Below are 26,213 nucleotides of genomic sequence, written 5' to 3'. Positions count from 1 at the left end.
GCTGTGAGGTGACAAGACTACCGCTGCACCACTGCACCGTCCAAACTGATGTGGATAACTGGCTATACAGATATCTTGCAACCTATGCAGAGTGAAAGTGCAATTTCCAAACATTTGGCTGCAAAATTTATAAATTATATTGTAGACTATTTGCCATGTGGCTATTTAGTAGTGTTAGCTCATCATATAACGCATTCACTGAAAATACATGCATTTTAAGTATGTATACTCATTAATAGTGTGCACATTTTTGGGTTAACACTTTGATAGGTCTAAGGTCTCTTTAATAAGCCTTTGTTATAATATGAGAGAGTTGACCTGTCAATAGAAGGAAGTGCAAATGGGTAGGAAGTTGTCAATGAGTTTTTTTTGTTTTTGTTTTTTTTTTTTTGTTTGTTTTTTTGTGCCAGCCTTAGGATAGTTAAACTAGAGAGCATTAGCACTACTATAAATGGTTGATAAGGGTATTTTTGCAAAAGATTTCACCATTGCACTTTCTTATGGATTCCTCTTTTTCTGAAATGCAAGTGCATGTAAGTTGCGGGGAGTGTGGGCAGCACCATGGCCCTCTGCAAAAAAAATTTGTTGACAGTGGTTTTGCATTCTCAATTGCAGATTGTATTTGGGAGATTCTGGATGATTTTGTTCAATGTTCTATGACCTGATGGCAGTTCTGTTTGAGATTAATTAGGAAGTTGTTTTCAAGTGTGCACACTTCAATATGTTTGCTGAGTATCCTGCACATTAACGAAGACAGACTGGTCATAAGTTCATTGTTCTTGGGAATATGTTAGCATCTGTGACACATCAAAAGTGCTTGCGTGTGTGTATGCACATATGTGTGGTGTGTGCATGTGGCTGAAGTTTGAGTAAGCAAATGAAAGTGTGGTGTGATTAAAAGCTTAGGATATGTGTGAACAGGTAGGATGTCCCTTTTTTGAGTGTGTGTTTTTTAAAATGTTCGATTATTTTCATGTAGTGTGCTAATGCAGGCAGAAGTTGTGGTATGTATTCAGTGGAGAGTTGTATACTGTGCGTGTGTGTGTGTGTGTGTGTGTGTGTGTGTGTGTGTGTGTGTGTGTGTGTGTGTGTGTGTGTGTGAGTACATGGTCCTGTACTAAACCAGCTGTGTTACTGATTTACATGCAGCTACATGACAACTAAGGTTTGTTAATGCATTTTTCTTTCACTGATCAGTTTGACAACTAATATGTTATCAATGAGTTGGATAAAACCCAGCTGGCAATATTTTACAGTGCTGTGATCACTTGCAGTCTTGAGCTTATATCTGCTCTGTGCAATATGAATGTTTGAAAAATTGTTTCCCTTTAATATGGTTAATTCTTTATATCCTCAAACAAAGGGGCAGTTGCTATCCCTTCCTTTCCATCTCCCATAATGAAGGTTATCCATATCATGCCTTGGAAAGTCTCCTGATTTCAAAGCTTTCTAATAGCTTAATAGCTAATAAAATGGTGTTTCTTTTCAGCTTAATAGCTAATGGCAGAACAAAAAAATTCTCTCATACTTATATAATGTCTTGACAGCCCTGAATCAGGAGTTTTCATTTATCAGCAGTCAGTAGCTGCCACCAGTATTTTACTCTCATACCTGTTTTTTCCATCTTTCTCCAATTATACTCTTGTTGCAGGCCTATATTAAGTAATGTACATGGGGACTGTCCTTCTAGTCAGTCTCATCAGATCAGAGTTTTCAGAATTCCACTGTTTCCTTATTTTATTTATTTACTTTCGTTTAAAATTACTTAACTGAACAGGCCAAAAGTATTTTAAGGTGGAATTATTCCAATGGAAAGGCAACTCCATATTCAGTCTTGGTAACAGAAGCAAATTCAACACCAACACTTTAGTTTCTATGTTGTTGAAGTATATCAAACCATGATCTTTAGATAAGGATATCTTAAACTCCTCTCCCACCCAGAGTATCTAATAGAGCTATCCTGTGGCTCAACACACAAAGTAAATAGAAATAAGGGCAAATGATGTTGTTGTCTGGAGCCCCTTCACATTTGAAATCATTTAAAAAACAAGGCAAGAAGTATAACCCTAGCTTACAGTAGTAAATCACTGACCAGAAGAAAACTCAAATCCTCAAAACTTGCAAATAACGTTCTCCACCTCACCCTGTCAGAGACTTTTCAGCATCCAACCTGAGCACCCTTAGGTGACAGCTTACTGCTCGGCTTTATAAGGTAATGTCATAGTTTTTAATTTGTTTTCACAATATATACTCAATTAAACAAAGGGGCAGTTGCTTTCCCTTCCTTGGGTGGAAGGTTGGCATAACAGCTAAGGCGTTAACCTTACAGACACAAGGTGCAGGATTTGATTCTCCCATGGAGTAATTAGCTAACCTTAAAATGCCCCACAAGGGCAGTTAGCCTAGTACTAATCTATGAAAAGAAAGTTAACCAGAAATAAGACCATGTTAATCACTCTATAGCTTAGATTAATTTAATACCACAGTTTTTAATATGCTGTCATGGGTCTGCTTACCAGAAACAAAAGCATACTGATCCATATCACTACATAGTGGAATCCAAGGTACAACTCTGGTCACTAAAATGCATATGAACAGTTTAGAATTAAGTTTGGATCATGTTATATGATAAAGAAAACTCATGTTCATTATGCTCCTTGTGGTTACTGGTAAGACTTTTTGCTTCAATGTATGTGGCACTATCTTAGTAATAAATATTTACTTTATCATATTCTTTGTTTGCAATACAAGTGGTCCTTCCACCTATTAATGCATTTCAGCATTGATACAATCAAATTCTGGAATCTAATACTTGGATAATTTATCAAGGGTCAGACTAATCCCTTCATCTGTTATGGACTGCAGGATGGTATCCTTCATTTCCCTGACTAAGATTAGTAGGGCTTGTAGCTACAAGAAGGGGTCAGTCTATTTTCTCAGCTCCTTATTGAAACAGGAGGAGGTAATAAAATCTTAGGCCTTACAGGGCATAGTCACAGGCTTGCATTAATGAGTGTGGTAGTTATTAACAGGCTATTCAACACCCGATGATGTTCCGATATATGATATATCTCAACATATCCTTTCTACCTACATTTGAGAGAGTCAACAGGCAAAAGTATACTGGGATCAAGTTTTTTATTCCAGGTTTAAATCTAATATCTGATTTGTTATTAATCTTCCCTTCTCTACATTACTATACAAATCAGAGAAGAATCGCAAAAGATTAAAATTCTGTTAACCAGTCTTGTAACTGCACTTAATTTTAATTCTCTCGTTTATACATTAGTATAGTCAAAGACTTGATTTTAGTAGCAGTTTAATAGTTTGCCATCATTCTACAGAATTTCAATCACCCATGATTTCTATCCCAAACACAAACTCACATTAATTTCTACCTCAAGCCACTCCATCAAATTATAATATCTGAGATAGGAACACTTTCTACACTCTAACTGAAGAAAGTATTTTTCCTTGAGAACTGTGCTCTATCAAGTCTTGCCAATGAAGGGTATGAAAATGAAAAAAATGTCTGAATGTCATGTAGCTCCTGTGTTAGATTTGTTCCTGCCAATGGCATAGTAAGATGCTCTTGTTCAGGTACTGTAAGGTTCTGAATAATGTTAGGAGTTGCTACACCTATTACAGACTTGTATCTTCAACAAGCTCTTATAGTAACTGCTGCAAATGACTGGGCACATTGTCACCCATGGACTCACCAAGTCTACCATTGCATGCCCTCCATGACAACTATGTAGTTGTCCTTTACATTGCAGACAAGGACAAAAATCAACAAAAAGTTGACATGTCAGCCTGATCAGGAGTCTTGTGGGACTCATGGAGTACCCATCTGTGACCTACTGGGGACACAGTGGGGATATCTCAAGCATCTGCCTCAAGAATACTCCACTAGTTCTTTGATGATATGCCACGGTATGTGATGGGAACATATTGGGTTCCCACATACTTCAGATAACAGAACAAACCACATATGAGACTTCTATGTCATACTTCATTTCCTTGAGGTACTGGGGGCCATAGACTGTACCAATATCAAAATAATGGACTCATCTTGTGAAATGAAAAGGAGGTTCTTGAACCACAAAATGAATCATGCCATCAAGTGTCAGGAGGTCTGTAATGCACAGAGTATCATCTACAGTGTGTATGCAGGCCATCCAAGCAGTTCCCATGAATCAGATAAGTGGCACACATGTGACCTCTATCAACTGTTTTCTGGGGCTGACTTCCCACATGGCATCATGTTGGTGATGTTATACATGACCTGGAACCCAGCCTTATGACACCATTTAGAAATCCTTATAACCAAACTTAATAAAGTTGCATCCATGGTCTTGCACACAAGTGAATGGTTCTGCAGAATGGTTATATCCATTGGTGTGCTGCAGTATGACTACCATTTGTGCAAAAATATTCACTGTGTGCACTATTTTGTACAATTTTGCAGTTAGAAAGCAGATGTGGGAAAGTAGCCTTATGCAGGGGCCTCAGTTCCCAGCACCATATGCAGCAGTGGATAAGACAAATGAGGAGTCAGAACATGAGCCTGCAGCAGGGGATACAATGCCAATCAGAAGCAGGCACAGTACACATGGCCCTAGCAAAGAGGCAGCAGATTGCACAAGCTTTACAACATAACTGTACTAGGGCTAAGTGAATTCATACAGGAAAAATGATGATGTGTGCAAAAACACCAGACTGTACCTGCCCATATATCCCATTGACACAAAGACTGTCACAAACTTTCTAAGTTCAACCCAGACACATTTAACCATATGCTGTCCTCAATTAACTGGTCCTTTCTCCATTACCTCTCCCTAGAAGAAGCTGTTCTAAAATTCAACAGCATCTTCCTACACACTTTAAACTCTGTAGCCCCATCAGGAAAATTAGAATAAAATCCAACTATGCTCCTTGGATTACTCAAGACATTCCTTCTTTCATGTACAACAGAGATAATGCCTGGAAAAACTGGGGAAAAAAAATCCCTTTCCAATCGTCAATGCTACATAGAACTTTGTAATTTAACCAAAAAGCAGGTCAACCATGACAAAAGAAACTTTTACCTAAAGCCAAAAAATAATCCCTTTTCCAACCCCCCATAAATTATGGAATATAATTAACAAGCTTCTACAGCTAGGTAGGCCCTCTACACCTACTCCCTCCCCCAATAGCTCTGCCTTAGGCATTGCTACACTTCTTAACTCCTTCTTCATTGACTCCATTCAGACATTGGCTATAAAAAGACTTTACCTACCCATCTGCTCCCCCCTTTCCATCCACCCACACAACCTCCTTCCCTCTTAAGCTTGTCCGCATTATTTATATAAGATCACTTCTCAGAAAACTGAAAACATGCTCCCCTTCCGCTGATAACTCCCCCCCCCATTTTCCTTAAACTAGTTGTAAAATCTATTGCATATCCCATCTCCATACTACTCATTAGATCAAAGCAAGAAACCATAGCTCCTGATATCCGGAAGAAATTCATATTATACCCTTACACAAAGGAGGAATCTCCACTGACCCATCTAATTTCAGACCTATAGCCATTCTGTCTCCCCTATCAGAGATTCTTGAGAAGTGCATCCATAAGCAGCTTCTAGAGCATCTTCTACAATAAAATATCCTAATCCCTACCCAACATGGCTTTCTCCCTAATCACAGTACATCCACAGCAATTATATCTTTTACACAGACTATTTCCAGATCTAGTGACAACAATAAATTAGTCTCCTGTTTATTCCTTGACCTTTTAAAGGCCTTTGACACTGTCTCACACAGCCTATTTCTGTCTAAACTATCTAGCCATAATCTCTCCAACTCTGCTCCTTCCTGGTTCTCTAGCTACCCCCCCAACAGACTTCAGTCTGTAAAATGGCTCTCTACATCCTCCCCTTTCCTTCCAGTCAAAACCGGAGTTCCCCAAGGCTCCATTCTGGGACCCCTAATATTTAACATTTTCACTAAAAACCTCCACACTTCCTGTCCTCATGCCTCATTAATACCATATGCTGATGACTCTACAATTATTTCCTCCTCTGACAATCTCTCCCACCCGCTCACCTTTACCCAATAATCTATCCAATCAGTTGAAAATTGGCTTACATCCAACCAACTCCTACTCAACCTTAAGAAAACTAAACTCCTCCTCCTCATCCCTAAATCTTTCCAACACTCAAATCTACATTCACTGTCTCCTCCCTCAACAACACAACTATCAAGGTTGAACCCCCACACTAAACTATTAGGGGTCGTACTAGATGACCAAATAAAATTCAATCTTCACATCTGACAGTGCATTAAAAAGACTCAGCAAAAACTTGGCCTACTCTATATAAACAAAACAATAATAATAATCCTCACAACTCTCTCTTGTATAAGCCTATCTACTACCTGCCCTATTATATGCTGCCCCAATCCTTACTTACCTACAATCTAATCTTTTGACTAGGCTAGAACTCATATATAATAAAATCGCTAGATTTGCTGCAAATCAACCCTATCCCTCACACCACTGCATATCTCTAAAAAACCTACAGTGGCTAGAATTGCACCAACACCTCATTTTGCCTCAACTACACCTGAGTCACTCCATCCTACACGAACCCAACTCCTGTCCTGCTCTATCAACTCTCATCTCTCTCTACACTCCTAAGTGTGCACTCTGTAGCCCTGACCAACACCTCCCAGAGATATACAAGCCCAAATACATGTTGGAAAACTTTTCTACAATCACTCAGTCACCAATTCATGGAATAAACTGTTCCTATATTTAAGAATGATTTCTAGCACTAATTGTTTAAAAAAAAAAAACATTAAAAGACAACCAGTTAAAGTCTTGGACTTGCTCTTGCCCTGACCAAACATAATCTACCTCTGCACTCTGCTACAACTAACCCCTCCTTCCTCTTATTCTTTACTTCTCCATCTGTTACCTAACTTTATTTGTATTGTGCACTTGTTCCAAAGAATAGGCTATACTACAGACTGTCTTCCCTTAAAGTCATGTTACATTTTATCCTGAATTTGCGTCATGCTATATATCTGTAAGTAATTGCATTGTGATTATGTGTGGGATGTAATTGTATGTGATTACTGTTATACTTCTTTTCTTTTGTCATGTACCTTTTGAAACTTTTCTCCTTGGGCCTCCACTGAAAAAGGGCACCTGCCCAGTTGAACTAACCTGGTCAACAAATGTCAAAAATCTCTCTATCTATATATATTGATATAGATATCGATATATATGGATTAAAACATTTACTTACTATATGTAATAATTGAACTGCAGTGGTGGTGCTGCAGTAGCATTGTCACCTCACAGTAAGACGTTGTCCTGTTCGATTCTCAGCTAAAGTGTCTTCTGTGTGGAGACATGCGTGAATGGGCGTACCTTCGTTGATGTGCAGAAACTTTGGATATATTTAGCAGCATTGTTATGATTTCCCACAGTGACAACATCAGAGCTGGCAACTCGGCACGTAAAAATCTACTGCCAATCATTACCAGACCGGAGTTCCACTGTGGCGACCCCTAACCAGGAAAAGCCGCAAGACACAACAACTTACTATATGTAATAATTGATAAGACTGTGCTGTACTGGAATTAACTGGAAACAACTGAAATGAGACTAAAACTAAAGTCTTTATCTGTTAATTACCCAAATTCATGCTGAACAGGTGCCAGTCTCTTCTTTAAGGGCCGCCTTATGTACTTTTCAGAATGAATTCTCCAAACACTGTAGTGTATTCAATAAGGCTTTATTAGATGTTCACAATATTTGAATACTGTCTTCATTAACAGTGCTGATAATAACAATGCTGCTAAATATATCCAAAGTTTCTGCACATATCTTCTGATTGTCCTGAATGATGTCAACGGAAACAGTCTTTATTTCACCTGACATCAGTACTCAGGCTTGAGTGCCTGTATTGTAGCTTAATCTTTTCTGTAATGTCAAGTTGAATGAACTAACTAACCTTAACTGAGTCCCTAACTGTTTCAGAAGTATATTTTAATAATACCAAACCCTGTAATGCCTTACACACCCTCTTAACCTTGGTTCCCTTGGTTTCCAGGCCTGGTTTTAATCTAAAATTCCATCAAGGAACAGTCTGTAAGTGGCAAGATTGTGTCTTTCCCTTGAGAAAAGGACATTCTGTATTTCTGTATTTTTTTGTACATTTTATGCTTATCTTTCCTTTCTAATAAACTGTCCCTCATGCTTGACCAACACGGTTATTCTTTCTTTCTGCTTAACTGTCTTTCATGCATAAATAAAGCACAATTTCTAGGTCTAATTTACCCTTTAGCCTGTCTAATGTCTAATAACTGCTTTAAAGTGGAAGTCCCTAATCTAACATATAGAACTCTGACCTTCTCACCATTACCTGGTCAATCCACTCAGCCAACTGGTCAGTATGTCATCATACATGTGATGGTACTGCTAACTGGAGCAAGTTATACCTGTCAAGGTTGACAGGTGATAAACCAACTCCTGCAAGATACTAATTTTCTTTCACATACTGTGATGTGTGCATGTCTGTATCTTACTTTAGGTAGGAGTCATGCAGCAGGTGTAGCAATACTAAGGTCTCTTTCTCAGAGCAGCCAGGAGAGCTGACAGTTGCTGCCATCATTCAAAGAGTCAGAACCAGAATGAATGAAGAAATTATGCTATTGCATTGCTATTCATGTGTTGTGATCATTTCTTTTACAGACCAAGCATCAGAAACAACTGGTTTAACTGTACTATAAATATGGATGAAGTCAGCAGTACAATGGGGTTTGTTAATTATAATGATGATGATGACAATGTAGTTGTATTTATGACGCAACCTGAGGAAAGTGGCAGGCAGTCTCCATGTTTAATGGTAAGCTCTGTCACCTCACAACATGTTAGTAACTCTACAGAAAGTGACACTGCATTACAAAGCTAAATGTGCTTATACACCATGAACAAACCTGCATGTCTACACCATTTTCTCCACATACAGAACAATTTGAGAATGAAGACAGGCAGTCTGAGGTCACATTTCCCACAGTGACAACATTAGAAAAAGATGTCTGAAGCAGAAATTGTTTTGAGCTACCACAGGAAACAAGTAAAGAACTGGCTGCACAACAGGAAATGTGCCATGACATAGTTAGATTTCAAACCAGTGCAACAGTGAGCCAGCTAGAAAGGAAGAAAGTCCTACAGGGTATGCATGAAGATTTACAACCCTACTTTGAATTGGCAGAGTGCAGGAATAATGCTATGGTGTTACTAATGAGTAGCATGGTGGCACACCAGGCATCAGTTGCAGCCTCCTTTCCTACACTGGTATGGACATACCAGAGTCAAGGTGGACTCAGTCTATCTATGGGCAGGGGGTGGGTTACTGTCCAGACACATAGAGGCAAATCACATGATACTTACATTGGGTCTCAGTACTCATATTTAGCAATCACAACACATTCCCCGCAGGCCATGTCAATGGTCATCTACATCTAGGGGAACATCACGTTCTAGGTCAATGTCACAGTCATGCAACACTGTCATGTCACTGACAGCAGAATCACCTTTATCCTCTGGATCACACCATCACACTAACTCACCTTACAGTTTTCATAGTATCCCATCCTCCAGATCTGTTGGACCATCACCTAGCCTATGAATAGAAGATGTGTATGACTCTTTTTAGCTAGATCTACTAAGACTTACCTTCATTGCTAAATATGTTTGTGTACTGAAAATAAGGTTTGCTTGGGGGTGTGGGGCATACATGTGAAGTTATTCCCTTTCCACCTATTACTTTCACCATATTCTGAAATTTTAATGTTTTAAATTTCTATTTAAATACAACTGGATTGTGGAGAGGAGGGAAGTCTATGTACATCTGTTATGTACATAACTGAACAGTGAGGCAAAAAGCAATGATACATGAATTACCATTCCATATGCTTTCAGTTACATAAGAAATCACAATAGCAATGAGCAAACATTTCCAGGTCCACTACATTATATGGGACTGGCACATTGAAATAATCATCCTGCTATATACATTTAATTGCTGCCAGTACACCCTCATCACTGTACAAATGAAAACAGTTTCTGAACTTATAATTATTTTGAATGACATTAAGAAAAAAAATCTAATGTTCAGTACAATATATTTTTTTGCACAGAAACTGCAAATGAAACTTAAATTTTTTTACTGTTGCCAATACTGTTTTCTATTGTATAGTCAATACATAATTAAACCATTCTAAAATAATTAAACCAAAAAATTATTAAATACAGCATGTGCAACTATTCAGATTTCTGCATGTAGTTTTATTGGCTAGAGGGCTTATTAATTAGCTTATCTTGGTTTTTATGCTTTCATAAATTCTGTACAATTGAGTGGCTCTTGGCTCATTTATACAAAGCAAAGTACTTTTATTGAATAATCACACTTTTATAAGCTGTTTTAAGTACACTGCTACATTTGTATTTTTAAGGGTGTTTGTGATAGCTGTATCTATATCAAGTTTGTTTGTGGTAGTATTTCATGTCTTTTAAGTTTGTTTGTGGTAGCGTCTCACTCCAGACACTCCTTTACTATGCTTTTACATTAGGAAGACTGGGATTATTCATCTAATAGCAGGAGGTGTGTACCTGATCTATCTGAGATGGGAAACACACAAACATATTTTTCCCCTTCTCTTATATACTGTGTACGTCAGCAGTTTAAAAAAACTGTACTGTCTGCTGCTACTTTAAGTAGTTAATTGCACTGTATTACATTGTATCCATTAGTTGTAGGGCTTTTTAAGTAGTTTGTGTGGTCTTCTTACACCTGGGCTCCAGACCAGCTATTCTACATTAAGACAGTGTTTATCTGCATCCTTGTAGTAAAGGTGTGCTGATATAACTTGTCTGAGTTGGGGATTGCTGATGGAAGGCTTATTGTATATTTTTCTGATTGTTGGCTAGCTTAAAACTTGTTTCTCTTTGCTCATATTTAAGACTCACATTTATGTGGGCTTTGGGATAGATACTCAGAGCTGCTTGTTTTTTTTGGAGACTGTGCTATTGATTGCTGAGAATCTGTTTTCACCTGGAGCAATCCACTACTGAAAAGACAAAAATAAGTATTTTTTGCACTTCTCTTACATACTGTGACTGCATTTTAGCAGTTTCTTAGCTATTTGCTATTATTTTTCATTTTATAGCAAAAAAATACTGTCTCCTACTGCTTTAAGTAGTTAATTGCACTGTTGCATTGGATGTGTTAGTTGTAGGGCTGTTGTGTGCGGCCTTGTTACACTTGGGCTCCAAACCAGCAATTCTACATTAAGAAGGTTTTTCCTGCATCCTTGTGGCAGAAGTGTGCTGATCTAACCTGTCCTAGTTGGGGATTGCTGATGAAAGGCTTATTGTGTGCTTCATTGATTGGCAATCAGCTTAAAACTTGTTATCCTTTGCTTGTACCTAAGCCTCACATGTGTGCGGTGCTTCTCTTCGCTCAGCGGTGGTTAGCAGTGTCGTGTATAGATGCAAAAACCTAGAAGCTCAGTGTTTCCCTAAACAGCTATAAGTGAGACCCTTCCAAGCTCTTCTGATGCTCTAAGAGTAAATCAGTTGCATACTGAGCAGCATTGCCTTATTTATCAACCTTAGCCTACACAAAGTATAGGTCCCTTTTGGAGTCTCGGTGCCACCAGCATAGTTGTGTTAAATTAATCCATTCTCTTCCCTAATAAAACATTCTGTAACAACCTGCTATCATGGACAGGCAGCTTCTTATTATTTCTCTGGCCAGCCTGATAGACATGGACATCCTAAGGCAATGTAGCAATTATCTCATGTATACTGAGAACCACTTACTCTTGAAGCAAACAAATACTTTATGTGAGACATGTAGTTGCAGTATGAAACTGGAGACAAGACTCTCACATAAGGCCAAATCAAATGCCAAGCAGGTTATCAGCACACACACGCACACTTCCCACACTAAATAAGGACATGGCATATAAACCCACAAATGTGGAGTACTCTCTAGTAACTTACAAGAAGATCATAGGCCTCCGAAACGGAAACAACTTACACACATAACAATGAAAAACAACCACAACACATAATAATACTCAGCAAACAGGCTCTGTGGAAATAATCCAAACACCAAAATATTTTCACTGATTTAATGAAGCGCTTTTCGTCACCTGCAGGGTAGGTGACGAAAAGCGCTTCATTAAATCAGTGAAAATATTTTGGTGTTTGGATTATTTCCACAGAGCCTGTTTGCTGAGTATTGTATGTTTTTTCACAACACATAATAACACATACACACACACACACACACACACACACACACACACACACACACACACACACACACACACACACACACACACACACACACACACACACACACACACACACACACACACACACACACACACACACACCAGTGTCTGAACAAATAAGCCCATAAGGCATAACACCACAAAACCTAATATATTGGTAATAGGTGACTCCATTGTGAGACACACATGTATGTTTCCCTTAACAGTATGGATAAGGAGCGGGTTTCAGTTAGTTGCCTGTCAGATGCCAGGATCCATCATGTCACTCAAGCACTCAAGTCACTCAACCACAAGTACTGGTATGACTCCATCATAGTTCATGTGGGGGTGCATGACTTGAGACATCCCTCAATGGATTATATGAAGAGAGACATAACCGAGCTTTCAGATTATATGTCACAGGCAGGTATAAGCCTAACCTTAAGCAGGATTGTATCTTCTCCAAGGATGATGCCACAATACAAGCAAAAAATGATTGATTTTAACAATTGGCTTAGTTCTGGTGTCAGTCCAATGGGATGCAATATCTGTCAGCCTGGGAAGACATGGTCGACAGGTTATACTGCTTTGCCCAGATGGTCTGCATCTGTCTCCTCTAGGCTTTTAGATACTGGCAAAGGCATTAGCCACCCCTATTGTGCCTTTTTTTTAGGCACTGTAAAATAATCAACCTCCCAGCAAAACAAAATCCTCTCTAGGTAAGCTCAAGGTACTGCTGCTTAATGCTAAGAGTCTAAACAAGAAACTGCACTCACTGGAAGCACTCCTCACTTTGGAAGATGCTGATGTCTGTGCAGATACCAAGACATGGTTCAAAGGCATTGAAAGTACCTTGGCCATGCAGGGCTACAATGCCTTCCATATATTCAGACCACAAACTGAGCAAGAAAGAACCAAAGGAAGAGGAAGGTCAAAAGTATAACTGTCTTGAGCTAATCCATATCCAATTAACTATAGGAAAAACCCCCTACTACATCAGAGCTAGCTACTGGTCCCCCAACATGGAACAGGAAAACCATACAGCATACTTGGACTTACTAGAGTCACTTGCCATATAGCCCAACACCTTACTCATGGGTGATTTAATTATCCAACCATCAACAGGGAAACATACACAATCACAAACATGCTGGCTCAGAGGTTCTTGGACTTTGTCAATGCAAATGCTCTGGAACTGCTAGTCAGCACACCCACAAGAGGCTCAAATGTCCTGAACATTTTACTTATTAACATGGGAGAGAATTTCACTCCCTCCCCCTTGTGATGTCCTTCCTGGTAAGATAGGAGCCACATCAGTCTTGTTTGATGTAATTATAAGAACAAATACCCCCATCAAGGTCAAAAATGCTTAAGAATTTTTTCAAAGACAAACTACCTCCTCCTACGTGAATGACTGCTATGCAGAGATGTACACAATTGACTTGTATAACCACTTAAGCAGTTGTATAGAATCAGCTGTGCCTGACTGGATTAAAACCAGGTCATTCAGAAAAACAAGAACCCTGGTGGCTATACAATAAGAGAAGGAAACAAATGTCCAAAAACAAGAGGGAACTGACTCAGCAGTGTTAGAACTCCCTCCCTAGCTTAAACAAACAAATTAGAGATCTTGTCAAGTCCTCCAAAGCTAATTGTGAATCAAAGATACCCTCCCTAGCTAAGGATAATCACAAGGCATTCTTTAACTACATCTGAAATCTAAAAGGAAATACACAGCTATGTGCTGAACCAGTTGTGGATGGCACCATCCATACTAAACTGGACGTAATAGCCAACCAGAGATAGTATGTGAGTTATGGGAATCATGTGTACTTCCAGGATGCTGGGTAGAGATGTTGGTGATGCACCTTCATGCATTATATGCTACGTGGCAATTGGTCCTATTGTGGTACCAGTCATCCTGTGGACCAGGACTGGCCCTAAATGTGACATGGGTGCAATCTATCACACGGAGTACCTCAGGGAAGTATGCTATCCCATAAGAGGCACTCATAGCCTGAGCTTGGGCCTGAGTTGACCATGATATACACATACTAATCCACATGTTCCAAGAGTACATCCAGGAACTCCTTCAGTATCCATGAGGCAGAAGTCTGTAAGATTACCAAGGTGTCCCCAGATGGTCTCTGTAAGGTCCCCATAGCAAACATAGCAAACATATTTTAGTTTCCACAAGAATATGAAGCCCACAGTTTCCTTCAGTGCCCTACTGGGTGTCAAATATGCCCACTAAGACCCTTATAATGTCCTTGTCCACTAAAAACCTATCAATGATTCCTTAATTATCAGAGTTATAATGAGTAATCCTTTGCTTATATTTTCACCTTGTTGGCATGTGAGCTTATCTGGGAACAAGTGTTTTTTGGCCTGGCCAAGATTAGCAACTATGACCTAGAAATAGTAAAGCAAATTGTAAGGGATGTTATTTTCACCAGTTGCAACTCTGACAGATTTGGTGAGGCTTTCCTTTTTTAACACATCTGTGACAAGTGCAGGAAAGCAAGAAAATGGTTATTAATTGCAAGTGGTGTAAAGTAGTCTTAACTAACATACAAATATTTACATCACTTCTCATTATCATCTCAATATCTGCTTATTTCTATAACTACAAATACCGCAAATTAGCATAAATGCCCTCTGTGAATCATGGTTCAACTGTGCCTGTTTGCACTTGCACCCAAATTCCTTAACACATTCGCATTAATGACTATGAATACCAGTAAATGAATGCCCTGTTAACAGTTACATCTTCACTGGAAACATGCACCCATACTTGTGTGTGTGGGTTTGTGTGTGTATGTGTGTGTGTGTGTGTGTGTGTGTGTGTGTGTGTGTGTGTGTGTGTGTGTGTGTGTGTGTGTGTGTGTGTAACAGATAGGTAGACAAATAGAGATAGAAACAGAGATACTGATAGATATATTTATATCCAATATATATATCTATATATCTATATCTATCTCTCATTTGATTGATATATATATATATATATATATATATATATATATATATGTGTGTGTGTGTGTGTGTGTGTGTGTGTGTGTGTGTGTGTATATATATATATATATATATATATATATATATATATAAAAATAACAGAACCGGCATTCATCCTGTAAGATGTTTTATGTAAAATTGAGGAAGTAGCCTTTTCTTTATCCAATAATCAATTAAAAAAAAGGTGAAAAGTAATAAGTGATTTTTTTTTTTCCTTTGGTTGTATAACATCTGAAGCCTCTGACACTTATCTGCGATTGCTCAATCCCTGATGTCTGGCTTTTAATTATTGTTGGTGGCTTAAAACTCTTCAGGAAGAAATCTTTAGCCTCTTGTGGCATAAGTGATACTTTAATTCCAGGAAATAATACAATTCTGAAGTAAGCTGGTTAAATAATCATGAATTTAGGTCCATTCAAGTTACACAGATTCCTTGCTGGCAGAAATACAGCACTCTGCTTTCTAGCTGCTGGACAGAAATGCTGACCACAGTGTATTCATGAATTCTTATAAATGAAGAGGTTGTCTTTATGCCACAACAATTTTCATATTTCTTTCTGTATTGCAAAGACAACAAACTTCGCCATCATAGCAATTGTGAAAAAGAAGTTGCTATCTGAAATAATGTGGGATTTTTCTTTTAATATCTGATTTTCACACATACCTGCCTACTCTACAAGCAGTGTGCAGTCATAGGTCTGTCAGTCTTGTTTATCTCAACTTTCTGTAGCAAACCTTTAAAATTTGCTTTTTTCTTACTGGTGCAGTCCTTGCTGTTTACTAGTTTTCATTCTAAGGACTTTGTTTTGAGTTCATTAATTGAAAACTACACTATTACTTCTGATACTTCTAATTTTAGTGTTTTGTTTCTATCAAAATTGTCATTTAAAACTTGGTTGCTTTTTTCTTTCTTTAATAATGTCTTTTTTTCTAACAAATGTCTCAATGAAGTGTTCATGTTTGAAAAGGTTTTAGCACCAGGACTAATGAAATTTACTCAATTAAATTATCCTGATTTTGTGACTCCTATTCCAGCATCACATGTGTATGCAGAGCCCTGTTGGAAGTTTCAGACTCTGTAATGTGAGTCCCAAAACGCAGTAAAATTAAGGATGCTTCTACGCATGTAATAACAAGGGGTAAAACTTATTTTACATTAAAAGTATTTTTTGCAGGAGGAATATCCTTTACACCTTCTCACCCACACTATACTTATACATGTATATATATTAACTTTAAGATAGCTGTACCTTGAAGAAGGAGGAATTCTGTAAGTTACATCAGTTTTGGACTTAGTATATATTTCCCCAGTCAGACTTAATTTCTCTGAGCTTCAAGACTTGTACTTACAAGTTCTGGGCATACAGTTAGAATCTCTCAGTTGTATCATCTGCCTTACTCTTTAAATAACTAGCATTCACTTATGTGTTATGACCTTTGTATTCCATTTTTATAGCATTTATTTGCTTAATTGAAGATATCCACTCTCTCAAGTGCACTAATGTTCATTGTTAACTATATCATATGCCGAGTCTCTCTACTGCTTGCCTTTAATAAGTGAAATAGAGGATTTCTAGGGTAAAACATGCCAAAAAACCTACACCATACTCACCAAAAGTTGTTTTTTTCGTTAATACATAACTGCTGCAAGTGATTATAATTTTAAGAACTTACAAATGGTTAATTCTAGTATTTGTTCAGGTACTATTATCATTTTTAATATTTTAATTGAGAAATGATAATTTTATATCAGTACCTCTATTCCTTTTTGATTTTATGCATATCTATATATCTATATCTATATCTATATATATATATATATATATATATATATATATATATATATATATATATATATATATATATATATATATATATATATATATATATGTATGTATATATGCGTGCGCATGTGTGTGTGAGATAGTGCTATATGTATGATATATTTGTATATATGCATATATAATATTGGACTCCAAGCACTTAAAGACAAATTCTTCGATGTCAGTGACTCAAACGTCTTGTAATCCACACAAGCAGTTGTTACACAATAACTACAACTGCTTGCATGTGAGGTAAGGAAGTGCTCACAGGCTAGGTACATTGGGAAGACAACTGGGGAGGTGGATATTAGGTTTAGGTATCAATCAGGGACTTCATGGTTAAGGAGGGGGGTAGGAGTCTTAGGTTTAGAATGTGATCAGAGATTTAGGGTTAGGGAGGAGGAAGGGGATTTTAGGTTTAGGGACTGATAGGAGACTTCACGTTTAGGGAAGGGGAAGAGGTTTTGTGTTTAAGTAGTGATCAGGGTCTTTAGAGTTAGGAAATGGAAAAGGAGTCTTAGGTTTAATGAGTGTCTGGGGACTTCAGATTTAAGGACTAGGTGCTAGCTTTTAGGGTTAGGAACAGGATTCTGGTAGGGCTAGATAGTCTGGTGAGGCTGGGTGTTGAGAGGGATGCTTATTTAAGCGAGTTCAAGTTAATGGGAGTTATAGCACTTACTGAAATGAGGAAGTGACAGTGAAGAAGAGTGTCACAAGCAAATGGCTCACAACCCCTTGCAGCAGGCCCATATGGATGGATCACTTTCACTCTGTTGTCTAGCCATATGGTTGACAGAGTGTAAGGTGTGGACATATAGACATATATGTGGAGTGGAGGTTTGCTTGATTAGAGTTTATATGTGTGGTCTCAATAGAAGAAAGTTCAGTTGAGAAAGGTAAGTCCTTGTTTTTGATTCTAATGCTGAATGTTTTGGATGCACTGAAAGTTTCAGTATTTTGTGTTATGAGTGTGAGATTGTTTGTGAGTTAGGGTTAAAGTAAAGGCCAAGATACAGACAGATTTACTATTGTGCTTATCTACTAGCTTTTGATGTGTCTGCTTTCATGTGTGCGTGTGCGTGTGTGTGTGTGTGTGTGTGTGTGTGTGTGTGTGTGTGTGTGTGTGTGTGTGTGTATTGGAAGGTAAGGGATCTCACGAGTGTTTGTGGATTAGGATTAGAGTAATGGCTAGGTAAGGGATAGATTTACTATTGTGTGTCTTTACTTTTGCATGTTGCGTGAGTCTGAATGCCTTATATAGTAATCTTACAGAAAAGGATTTTGTAATGTAAAGTATAGGGCTGGGACTAGGGACAAAGGCAAGGCTAAGCTAAGGTTTAGCAGTCCTTACTAATGATTTCTAACCTTAACCCATGCATACCAAATGTATCTTGGTCTGCATTTATTGGCAGTTGTTTAAAAAAATCTTATACATACCTGATTTATGTTTTCAGGAAACCAAGAACATTAAAATATATACATGAACAAATGTCAGCTCTAAATCCCTGTATATTATCTCAGTGGAGGCGAACTTTAATGGCTTTTCTGTAGAATTCTTTAACATGTGTCAACACACAGGGTAATTTAACCTTCTGATCAGTAGTAGCATAATTACAATGTCCCCCTATGTATACTAATGTATCTCTTTGTATTCTTGCTGGCACACTTGAATAAATGCACACGCGCACAAACACACACACACACACACACACACACACACACACACACACACACACACACACACACACACACACACACACACACACTCAGTTCTAGAAATATAAAACAATGTGTCTTCCTAAAATTCTCTTTGAAACAGAAATAGTCTTTCCTCCTCTGTGGGTTTTAATGGAACTCAGCATGAACTTTCTGTTTTGCTTGAAAATACACAGCATGAATTCTCTGCTTTACTTGAAAAATAAAACATGATGCCAAATGCTTCTTTGAAATAACAATACTCACAGAGTACTGATTTCATGAAATGTTTTACAGAATATGACATGCAAAATAATTTCTATGTATCATATGCAAGATATGGTTTTCTGTCAAAATGGTACTGCTAACAGTATAAATGACTTCCACTCATCTCAGAGCTGTGCATGGTGTGTATAGAGTCATAGAATGTTAAATCATCTGGGCTATGTGAACATTTATGCTATGCCATTGTCCACTCCTAAACCTTTTCTCCTTTTTTAAAGAAGAATAAGTCAGTCATACCTGGGGTGAATTTATGCATATCCAACTGATTGTCTAGTTCCTTCTTAAAGGAAGATAGCCTGTCACATTGCTTTATCTGTGTAGGAAGTTTATTCCAGAAAAGGGGTATTAGGTGAGTGACAAATCTGTCTCTCAGCTCTGATTTGTTTATTTATTGAAGCTGGTTCTGATCTCTAGTTATAGTGTTCACAGGAGTGATTTATTTGGTAAGAAATGAGAGGTCTTGGCTGCTGGGTCTTAAATTGTGCAGACATTAAGGCACAAATAACCCCTATGAAAACTTCAGGCCCCTGGATTCAGCAAGCCCTGCATGGTGCGCAGGACTAGTGCAGGAGCTCCAGCAGGCAATATGTCCACCATGCAATCCAGGAATAAGCTGCATGGACGTACATGAGTGCTCCTGCACTAGTCCTGCATGGACTCAGCTCCTGTATGCAAATTATCCCATTTGCAGGTGAAATCCATGCAAATGCGGTGAATTTGCAATCCAGGAAGCTGTCAGCTGGCCGTGCAGGACTAGTGTAATCTGCAGAAATGTACTCGGTTAGTAACCGAGTACATTTCTGCATACTACAAATCGGAGCCATGACAGTTCCAAATAAAGGGTTATTTAACATGTAAAGCATGCCAATGGCCAAATATATTGCCATTGGCATGGAAAACAGTTAAAAAAAGCTGACTTCGGCTGTTTAAGTGTAGGGCTATGGTGTGCAAATTGGATCGGGCGAAAAAAAAAAAAAAACTGAAATAAGCATTCTAACCAACATCACTATTTTGCCATTATACTCAATGGCAGGCAGAAGACAACATGGCCAGTGAATAGTGGTTGCTAAGGGGGGAGGCTCAGTGTGGGACCTGTAACTATGCATCAGTAGGTAATCCTATGCAAATGAGGGGAATGATACTGAATCCCAGATTTCCCCTCAGTGCTAGTCAGCACCCATCAGTGTAAGAGCAGGAATAGCCTGGTGCAAGCCTAGTAGTTAGCTGACATCATGGGGGGTGTCAAGCATAGTGTAAGTGGATTGGAGCCCTGTGGCTTGGGTTTGGCCTTAGCTTAGCAGACCTAAGCAAGGCGATGTGTCTGAGGCTGCCTAGACTCTTTACATTGCCTAAGCCGGTGTGCATGCCGCGCACCAGGTTTTAAAGGAAAAAAAATGTAAACCAGGAAATACGAGCTCTGTGCACATTTGAGCACTGTGTTTGCGTGGCGTGCCCCCGGGCTTAAACAGGAAGGCAATGGGAAGGGAAAGCAGCAGTAGGAAAGTAATCAGGGAGAACTAGCATAGCTGGCAAGTAAAATGTATCAGAATCAGCCAATTACACAGACAGCAAACCAGCCCAGCCCAGAACACTAATATAAACTATGCAAAAACACCTTTCCCTCTGTTTTTTCTCACATACTCTACACCACCGGTGTATACAAGCAAGGAAATTTTAACAAAGAAAAACAACAAAATGATACGGGCTGCAGTAGCTATCATATATCAACATGTGGAAGAGGCTGAGGGTGGTGAGGATGAGAATGCTATTGACCAACCCACAGTGAGGAGACAGAGAAGAGTGTACAGACCCAGGGTAACCTACCAGGGGCTACATGAGCTGGAAATAGTAGAGTGCTATAGAGTGGACAGGGATCTCCTACAGCAAATTGTTGAGCAGTGCCAGCCATGCCTGACACACAGAACTAACAGAGGGAAACCCATCCCTGAGGATACCAAAGTATGTGTAGGCCTAAGAATACTAGTCACAGGTACCTTCCAAAGGCCAACTGGGGATATCATGAGGATCTCACAAGCATCAACATCCAGAGTATTCCACCAGTTCTTGTTTGCCATGTCAGCATATGCCGGTGAGCATCTATACTTCCTAACACCCGTGAGGCATTGGCCAGCAATATGCGTCTCTTCCACCAAGTAACAGAATACACTGAGGTAGTGGGTGCTATAGACTGCATGCACATATGCATCAAAGCACCACCTGGTGAGCGGGGTATGGTCTACATCAACCGCAAGGGCTTCCCCTCCAACTGCCAGGTTGTGTGTGATACTAGGGCATAATAATGAATGTGTGTGCTGGCTGCCCTGGAAGCTATCACGATTCCCACATCTGGCATCTGATGCAGCTGTACCAGAGATTTTTCAATGAGGACATCCCTCATGGTCACCTAGTGGGGAATGCTGGTTACCCACTGGAGCCATGGCTGATGACACCCATCAGAAACGTACACACACTCAAACAAGAGCTCCATAATGAGGCACACGCACAGACCAGAATTATAATAGAGCGTGTGTTTGGGATGCTCAAGTCATGGTTCCGGTGCCTGGACACATCTGGTGGAGCCTTGCAGTACTACCCAGCTACATGTACTCAAATTGCCACTGTATGTGCCATGCTACACAATATGATCCTGTGGAATCATCTGCAGCAGGAACAGTACGGGGCAGGGCCACACAGCCCACCACCATTGCCAATGCCTGCACAAGCACAGAGTAACTCGGCGGAGGAACAACCAGAGTCTGCCCCAGTAGACAGAAGGAGGCATGCCCAGTATGCCCTGGCCTTGGCAAAGAGGCAATGCATAGCACATACACTGACACAGGAGGGACCCAGGGAATGACACCTCTCTCTGACTCGCACATACAGTAAAAGGGATGCCAAAAATGACACTACCTCTGCTCAACCATGTATAAGGAGTATACAATGTGCATCAGACATAGGCAGCCCTCCAGCACCATCCTCAATACTGGCACACCCACAAGGTAAGTCACTCTTCTTACCAACTGCTAAATGGAGAAGTATGTGTTGTTACCTGTATCTACTGTATGGATGTGAGCATGCAAGGGAATTGGATGGCTGAATGGGATGCCAGCAGATAGTAGACACCTATAGTGGCAGCATGTGATCTGTAACAAATACTGGTGTCACTGTAGTAGCCAGTACTACACATGGTGACAAAACCCACTGCAGGAAATGTGCTGGGCCACATCTGTGTCCATATGACACACACATGCCAGTCATGGAGGTTGACATACCCAACAACAGTCTCAGCCAGCTGACAGGTGTAGACAAACACAAACAAAGGCTGTGCTATGGCAACCTCTCCCAAGGCCTACACAGGCAGACTACATCAAATCAGGCAGAGGGATGTTAGTTCTGAAGGGTAAGAAATCAGAAATTGATATGTAGGTCAATCAAGCCTAAGTCCTGTAGTGCACTAATATGCCTCTAGTCAGCATGATAAGTTACAATACAGAATGAAATGGAGTATCTGACATACCAGTACAGTCATAGCAAATGTGTACAATTGTCAGGTGTGCTCCCCCAATCCTATGTAGAAATGTAGACACAGTCAGGTGTGCTCCCCCAATCCTATGTAGAAATGTAGAAACAGTCAGGTGTGACCCCCCCCCCCCAATCCTGTGCAGAAATGTAGAAACAGTCAGGTGTGCCCCCCCAATCCTATGTAGAAATGTAGAAACAGTTAGGTGTTCCTCACCCCCAATCCTATGTAGAAATGTATTAACAGTCTGGTGTGCCCCCCCAATCCGATGTAGACACATTGTAACAGTGAGGTGTGCCACCCCAATCCTATGTAGAAATGTAGTAACAGTCAGGTGTGCCCCCCCCCTCCAATCCCATTTAGACGTGTAGTAACATGTATGTGTAGGTATAATTCCAGTGGAGCACAGATGACCTGAGGTGGCCAAGGTAGCAGGATATATTTTATCATTTATAAAATATCCAGGTATGCATGTGTATGGTTAGTGTGTGTTTCATATTGTCTGAGAGTGGTCAGTATGTATGCATGTTGAGGTTTGACCTGGTGGTCATTGCCCATTGCTGCCAATGACAGGGCCGAGTCCTCACAACTGCAGTGCAAAAGACAATGCTCCCCATTATAACACATTGTAACAGTAAGCTATTGTAAATGTATGGCGGTAATATGTGTCACCGTCTCAAAGATGGACATGGCATGACTGTTGTGCTAGATATACAAGCAGTACACAGGGAAAATTACCAAAGACATACAGTGTATAATGTGTACCCATGAAATGGACACACCCTTGGTATTGTACATACAGGTATGCATCACATTATCTGGGCTTGTAGTAGGGAATACCAATGTTGTCTGGCTGAACACTTCCGGATCACAACAGTAATAGGACTGATGTATTGAGAAACAGCTAATGTCCCTGCACAAGCCAGCATTACTGGGATGCCCCATGCATGTCTGTGAGTCAGATGCAAGTAGTGTCCATAGCACACATGCATCTAGCTCACCCAAACACCATCCACAGGTACCTCTCCGGTCTTATCCCTGCTTTTGGGAATGGGTACAATATGACCCTCACCTGTGTATGGCAATAGCGAATGAATGCAGAATGCAGTGCAGGTGTCCCATGCAGGTGTGTCCCTAGCTGTAAGCAGCACCCTGCCAGCATTCACACCACCTGATCAATACTGATAGAAAGTATTGGCATGGACACCTAGCACACCTACCTTGTCACTCCAGGGGAATATACTGTATGGCAGTCTGGAACTGTAGGAGTGACAGAATGCAACGTCCTGCTACAGCTGACCTCCATCACCACCAAATGGCCTACAGGCCTCTGCCAAAGGCCTGCATCTCACCTGTACTGCCAATGTATGTTATGTCATGGACACCCAAATAACAACATAACACACTCCACATAACTCATATGCAAGGCCATGTGGACAATCCACAGTAACATCTCCACCATGCCCCACTGCATGAGGTGTGGACCAACACCAAAACACAGTGGTGATGAGGTGAAAACTATAGGGAAAATATCAGAGAATGTTTGCATAATGTATGGAAGAGGATAGAATAATGGGGGGGGGGGAGCATGGCAAGCATGGAATGTGCAAAGTCCAAAACACAGCCATGAGCACATAGTATCCCCGGCAGAAAATACAAAAATGGGTGGCTACAAACCTGCCCGTATACCACAATAGGGGTAATGTCCTGACTTATGATCTCTGCCTCTGGGCAACCTGTGTGAATCTGTACAGCTGTGAGGTATTGCCACACCAAACTAAGGCCATACTGTCACATCGATGGATGTACAAGTATGGGATCCTCTGCCATCACTGTACCAAGGTGCTAAACTGGATACACAGACCCAGCAACAAGTGTTTGCAACTCCCCCTCCAGAATGGCATAACATTCCAGGAATATGTAGGTGTTTGACCACAATACTGGACACAGCTGCATTCACCCTGTGTTCCCCAGGACATCACTGCAAGCAAAAATGTCTACCTCACAGTACTTGAGGACATAAACCATCACAGTGTATAACAGTACACATGCCTGAATATCTCTGCTAACACCAGTACCATGCAGCAGAAGCAGCACAGACACAATTACCTAAAGTACACAATATCCCTTGCACAGTTTGACCCCATATTGCCTACTGATCCACAGATATCCTGCAGAAACAGTTTGCTAGCTGTAGGTGTATAACACAAAGGTCTGCACTGGAGTACAATCTACCTGGAATGGATCCACACATTCAATACAGAAGGGCATACTGGGCATGCTCACACACTTATAGAAATGAAGGCAATGTCAGACAACAGCATACTGAAAGGTTATACTGGGCATGCTTACACACTTAAACAAATGAAACCTATGTCTTCCAACAACAGTGGACCATACATATCTGACAGTTGCAGATGTTAGTGCATACACTCCTCAGTATGCACCAGTCATGCTTTGCACACACATTTGATAGGAATACACACATATATCCAAGGACAACACACTATAATATGCCAAAAGTATACATACATAGATGTGTGGAAGAGAGTGACAGTGACAGAGAGCCTTCCATCATGAGGCCTGTCCCACCCAGCACACAGCCAAATGGCTACAACTGCATGATGTGTAAATGTCACTCACTGTAGAAATTAGCCACTGGTATCCCTCAGCACTAAAGACTCTGTGGTGCTAGTGCTAGCTGTGCAACATGACTGTACAAGGTAGTAGTCATGTAGCAGCTGTATACACGTACCTGCGGAATATAAACCTGGGTATGCCTGAGTGTGGCATGTCTACCTCTAGATGACTGGCTTATGGCCCATGCACACACACTGCCTTCCCCATAGCCCTGCTGATGTCTGTCACTGTGAAATACACCTTTGGGGAAGGGGTGGACCAGTAATATCTGTGGTGTGTCTTATAATTGCATAATGCTGTAGTGTGATAAATGAGTTAAGTAGGAGTTCTAATCCTAGACATGGCAAGTGTGTGTCTCTGTTTGTGTAGGGAGCAATGCTTTTTAGGCTAATCACACTCACTACAATTCAAATGTCCTATTTTGGCAAGCCTGCTGATGTCATTCACCTTAAAATACACCTTTGGGAAAAAGCCAAGTAATGTCTGTGGTGCATCCTATAACTGCATAATGCTGTAGTGTGATAAACTAGTTAGGTAGGAGTTCTAATTCCAGACATGGCAACTGTGTGTGTGTGTGTGTGTGTGTGTGTGTGTGTGTGTGTGTGTGTGTGTGTGTGTGTGTGTGTGTGCATGTGTGTCTTTGTCTGTGTAGGGTGCAATGCTTTTTAGGCTAGTCACACTCATTACAATTCAAATGCCCTACTTTGGGAAGCCTGCTGATGTCTTTCACTTTGAAATACACCTTTGGGAAAGGAGTAGCCCAGCAATCTCTGTGGCATGTCCTATAACTGCATAATGCTGTAGTTTGATAAACTAGTTAGATAGGAGTTCAAATCCCAGACATAGCAGCTGCATGTGTGTGTGTCCCTGTCTGTGTAGAAAACAGTGCTTTTTAAGCT

This window comes from Protopterus annectens, chromosome 6.part0, assembly GCF_019279795.1.
Source record: "Protopterus annectens isolate FY-2018-M chromosome 6.part0, PAN1.0, whole genome shotgun sequence".
Classification (NCBI taxonomy): domain Eukaryota; kingdom Metazoa; phylum Chordata; order Ceratodontiformes; family Protopteridae; genus Protopterus; species Protopterus annectens.
The sequence above is the reverse complement of the archived record's forward strand: the minus strand, read 5'-3'. Positions refer to the sequence as shown.